Here is a 5784-nt window from a genome sequence, read left to right as displayed (position 1 = left end):
AAAAATCTACGGAGAATTATTTTGGAATATATAGAAAATATTGGGTGAAACAAATATATCAGGGGATCTACTATGTGGCCACAAGCCAAGGGGCGCGACCTACCCCCCTAGGCGCGCCTTGCAGGCTTGTTGGCCCCTGGCACGCCTCCGGTGCCCATGTTCTGCTATATGAAGGGTTTTGACCTGGAAAAATCATATCAGAACTTTTGGGACGAAGCGCCGCCGTCTCGAGGCGGAACTTCGACAGAACCAATCTAGAGCTCTGGCAGAGCTATTGTGTCGGGGAAACTTCCCTCTCGGAGGGGGAAATCGAAGCCATCGTCATCACCAACGATCCTCTCATCGAGAGGGGGTCAATCTCCATCAACATCTTCATCAGCACCATCTCCTCTCCAAACCCTAGTTCATCTCTTGTATCCGATCTTTTTCTCAAAACCTCAAATTGGTACATGTGGGTTGCTAGTAGTGTTGATTATTCCTTGTAGTTGATGCTAGTTGGTTTACTTGGTGGAAGATCATATGTTCAGATCCTTAATGATTATTAATACTCCTATGATTATGAACATGAATATGCTTGAGTAATTAGGTTTGTTCCTGAGGACATGGGATAAGTCTTGCTATAAATAATCATGTGAATTTGGTATTTGTTCGATATTTCGATGAGATGTATGTTGTCTCTCCTCTAGTGGTGTCATGTGACCGTCGACTAAATGAGACTTCACCATTATTTGGGCGTAGGGGAAGGCATTGGGAAGTAATAAGTAGATGATGGCTTGCTCGACTGACAGAAGCTCAAACCCTAGCTTATGTGTTGCTTCATAAGGGGCTGATTTGGATCCATATGTTTCATGCTATGGTTAGATTTATCTTAATTCTTCTTTCATAGTTGTGGATGCTTGCGAGAGAGGTTAGTCATAAGTGGGACGTTTTTCCAAGTAAGGGTAGCAACCAAGCACCGGTCCACCCACATACGAAATTATCAAAGTAACGAACGCGAATCATATGAGCATGATGCAAACTAGCTTGACAGAAATTCCCATGTGTCTTCAGGAGCGCTTTGCTTTATATAAGAGTTTGTCCAGGCTTGTCCTTTGCTATAAAAAGGATTGGGACACCTTGATGCACCTTTGTTACATTTGTTACTTGCTACGCGTTACGAATTACCTTATCACAAAACTATCTGTTACCGATAATTTCAGTGCTTGCACAGAATACCTTACTGAAAACCGCTTCTCATTTCCTTTTAATCCTCGTTGGAGTCGACACTCTTACTTATCAAAAGGACTAGGATAGATCCCCTACACTTGTGGGTCATCACTCTCCAACACACAGCACAACCACCAATGGTGAAAACATAACTTGTGGGTGGTCTTCTCTTATCCAAATCACGTGCAAAATCAGAGTCAATAAAACCGACAAGTCCATCTCCAGTTTTCCCAAACTGTAAATAAGTATTAGAAGTACCTCGCAGGTATCTGAAAATCCATTAAACGGCTATCCAATGCTCTTTTCTAGGATTAACCATGTATCTACTAACAACACTCAGTGCATAAGATAAATCAGGACGAGAACAAACAATGGCATACATAAGTGAACCAACTAGACTTGAATAGGTAACTCTAGACATGTACTCAGTATTGGAATCTGACTTAGGACATATGGTTGATGATAATTTGAAGTGTGCAGCTAACGGAGTAGTTGTTGTCTTGGCATTATGCATATTAAAATGACGAAGAACTTTATCAATATATCCCTTCTAACTTAGATATAATTTTCCAGACGGTCTATCTCTGGAGATTTCCATGCCAAGTATTTTCTTTGCTGCACCTAAATCATTTGTCTCAAGTTCATTAATCAATTGCTTCTTCAGTTCATCAATGTCTAACATGCTCTTTGCAGCAATTAACATATAATCAAAATAAAGGAGCATATAAATAGCTGAATCATTGACAGTTTCAAATAAACACAACTATAATAATTAGACCATTTGAAACCTTGAGAGAGCATAAAGGTGTCAAATCTCTTATACCACTGTCAAGGAGATTGATTCAATCGATAAAGAGATTTCTTTAACTTACAAACAAGCTTTTCTTTTCCAGGAATAATAAAACCTTCAGGTTGTTCCATAAATATCCTCTTCTAAATCTCCATGTAAGAAAGTAGTTTTAACATCCAATTGTTCAAGCTCAAAATCAATCATGGCAACAATACTAAGTAAAGTGCGAATAAAGCTATGCTTCACAACAGGAGAAAAGACTTCATTATAGTCAATACCTGGAATTTGGCTATAACCTTTAGCAACTATCCTTGCTTTATATCTTGTCTCATAATTAGGAGAAACACCTTCCTTTATTTTGAAAACCCACTTGCAATGAATAGGTTTCTTCTCTCTTGAATCCCAAGTGTCATTCTTTCCAAGTGATTCCATCTCATCATGCATAGTAGTCATCCACTTATTACTACCACCAGAAATAATAGCCTCGGAATATGAAGAAGGTTCAACATTACCTTCAGTTTGTTCTGCAACAGATAAAGCAAAAGAAACAATATTGCACTCCTCAATTAACTTTTCACGTGCATTAATACCCCGCCTAACTCTGTCACTTGCGAGATTCCAACCGGGTGGAACAATATGCTGATTTGGAGTGACATGTTCATCATCAAAGACTGGTTCATCAAGTGCATCAACACTTCCCTTATCACAAGTATCACCTGAAATACTCCCTCCGTTCCTTTATATGAGGTGTATTCGTTTTTTGATAAAATTCCACAATGTAAGGTGCATTTCTTCTAATTCTTTGTAATTCCATCGTTAGCCATTAAAAAAAAGAAAAGTATCTCTCCCTTGATTCCATGCATCTCTTATTATAAAGAGAAAATGGAAAGAATCTCTCTCATGATTGTGTGTATCTCTTACTTTCCTAGCCTAAATGATTTTGTTACCTCTAATCAATGAGTTTTCCGAGGTTAATTTCGTCTTAACATGTCTATAATTATGTGCCTTGGTCACCGTGCCAGAAATAATACACCTTACATAAAGAAATGGAGGGAGTAACATGCTCCACCTGAACAGTAGGCTGTTGAATAGTAGGTTGTTGGTCACTCTCAACAGGAACATTAGTAGATGGACATCATGCAGCATAGCAGATTCATTAAAGATAACATTTCTGCTAATAAGAACCTTGTGTGTTTCAAGATTCCACAATTTAAAACCTTTAACACCATATTTGTAACCAAGAAGGATGCACTTTACAGCCCTAGACTCCAACTTTCCATTATCAACATGAGCATAAGCAGTGCAACCAAAAACTCTCAATTGTGAATAATTAGCAGGTGAACCAGACCATACATAAATTGGAGTTTTCTTATTAAGTGCAATCTTTGGTGAACGGTTAATGAGATAACAAGAAGTGGAAGCGGCTTCAGCCCAAAAACGCCTATGCAAACATGCATTGGGCAACATGCAACGGGCTCTAGAAATTGTGGTCCTATTCATACGCTTAGCAACATCGTATTGTTGAGGAGTATAAGGAATGGTATAGTGTCTAACAATGCCTTCAGACTTGCAATAATTCCCATATTGCTTAGAACAGAATTTCATACCATTATGAGTGCGAAGTATTTTTTACTTCTTTTTAATTTGCCTCTCAATCGTAATCTTCCACTCCTTGAAAGATGAGAATGCTTTCCATTTATGCTTCAAGAAATAAGGCCAAAATTTTCTCGAATAATCATCAATAATAGTCAACATGTAACCACCACCACCTAGTGACTTTTTGCGAGATGGTCCCCATAAATCAGAATGCAAATAATCAAGAATACCTTCAGTTGTATGAGTCAAAGTGTTGAACTTCACCCTCTTGTGCTTGCCGAAGATACAATGCTAATGAAATTTCAATTTACTAGTTTCATATTCTTTAAGAAGACCTCTCTTATTTAACTCTGCTAAACCAAGTTCACTCATATATCCAAGACGCGTATGTCAAAGGTTAGAAGCATCACAAACATAATTCTTTGAAATAACTGGAGTAGCGTTACCTGAAATGGTAGAACCTCGAAGGTAATAAAGACCACTGGTCGAACTTAAGTCACTTTCATCACAATAAGAGAACCTTTGGTGACCTTCAAAACGCTATCTCCACCTGGAGTCTTGTATCCCTTTGCATCAAGGGCAATAATAGAGATCAGATTTCTCTTCATCTTCGGAATATATCGAACATCTATCAAACTTCTGGTTCTGCCATCAAACATCTTGATTTGAATGGAATCTATGCCTTCAATCTTGCATGGTGAATTATCAAAACCCAAAACGGAACCATCGGCAGTAGTAGAATCAAAAGTAGTAAACCAATCTCTACGCGGGCACATATGAAAAGTACATGTAGTGTTATGTACCCACTCATCATTGGTCTCAGCACATCCAACAATAACAACAAGAGCATCATCGGAACTATCATCACGAGCAACATTAGCAGAATTTTCACCTTGTTTGTTACCTTCCGATTTGTATGTGTTGTTCCTCTTTTCCTTGTTCTGCAACTTGAAACATTGTGAGATGTCATGTCCGTCTCTCTTGCAATATCTGGAAGACTGTTTCTTGTCTTGGGATTGCGACCGTTCCTGTAGCCGTTCTTACTTTTGCCACGGTTTCCATTATGTGAGTTCTTCTCCGTTGATCTTCCATGAAAAGATAATCCCTCTGCTTTGGATGAACACGAACCATCATGAGGCTCCATTAGTGCCATCTTCTCCTTAGATTTCATAGCTTCATAAACTTCATTAAGCATGAGAGTGTCACGACTATATAATATGGTGTCTCGAAAATTGGCATAAGAACTTGGCAGTGAACAAAGTAACATTAAAGCATTATCTTCCTCGTCATACTTAACCTCCCTTGCAGCTAGCTAGATCGGATATTACCTCTTTAAATTCTGAAATATGAGTCAAAACATTACCTCCCTCGGATAACCTATGCATGAATAATTTTTGCTTCAGATGCATCTTGCTGGTGAGATCTTTCATCATGCAAATCTCTTCCAGCTTTAATCATAGAGCGGCAGCAGTTGCCATAAGGTGTATAGTTTTTTGAAATCGCTTCCTTGATATAAGGTATATAGTTTTTTAAGAAAAAATCCAGAATATAATGTATATTGCGTTGCACACTCGCTTGGATATTTGTTTTAGGTATTTGATTACATTTCCATATATCAGACAAGCTCCTCTATTTTCTGATGTCAATTATTCTGTTGTAATCTCGCCCAATACTAGTGAAAATTTCCCTCCACGCGCGTTCTTTAATTTCCGTGCCAAAAACTATACACCCAATATTTAAAAATGGAGGAAGTATCAAACATAAGATGCACATTCATTGGACTCTCTCTATATCCATAGGCAACGGCGAGGCTGCATCTTGCAGGCGAGAACGTATGTTGGATGGATTTCCGTAATTGAAACCCTTTCCATGCGCTCACAGGGGTAGAAGTTCACAGATTGCACCTCCACTTAACTCTAAATGAAAGACATGAAAATGATAAGAGCTAAAAACAGCACAAAAAATAAGTGACCTGGTTTTGGTGATTTTACATTAGTCACCTCGGTGATTTTTCAGCAATCAACAAAACTGAATAGAGATATCTAAGAGATGCACTTTCAACAACCGATCGTCAGAGCTATCTTCTCGTGCATAAGACGTGAACATTTTTTTTTAAGATAGTGTATGTTTAGACCCATGTAGAAACTTAGTTCAAGCCTCGACCTTTCAGAAGTATAAGATACGAAGTAAAT

This window comes from Hordeum vulgare, chromosome 6H (genome assembly GCF_904849725.1).
Source record: "Hordeum vulgare subsp. vulgare chromosome 6H, MorexV3_pseudomolecules_assembly, whole genome shotgun sequence".
NCBI lineage: Eukaryota > Viridiplantae > Streptophyta > Magnoliopsida > Poales > Poaceae > Hordeum > Hordeum vulgare.
This window is presented reverse-complemented; position numbering follows the sequence as displayed.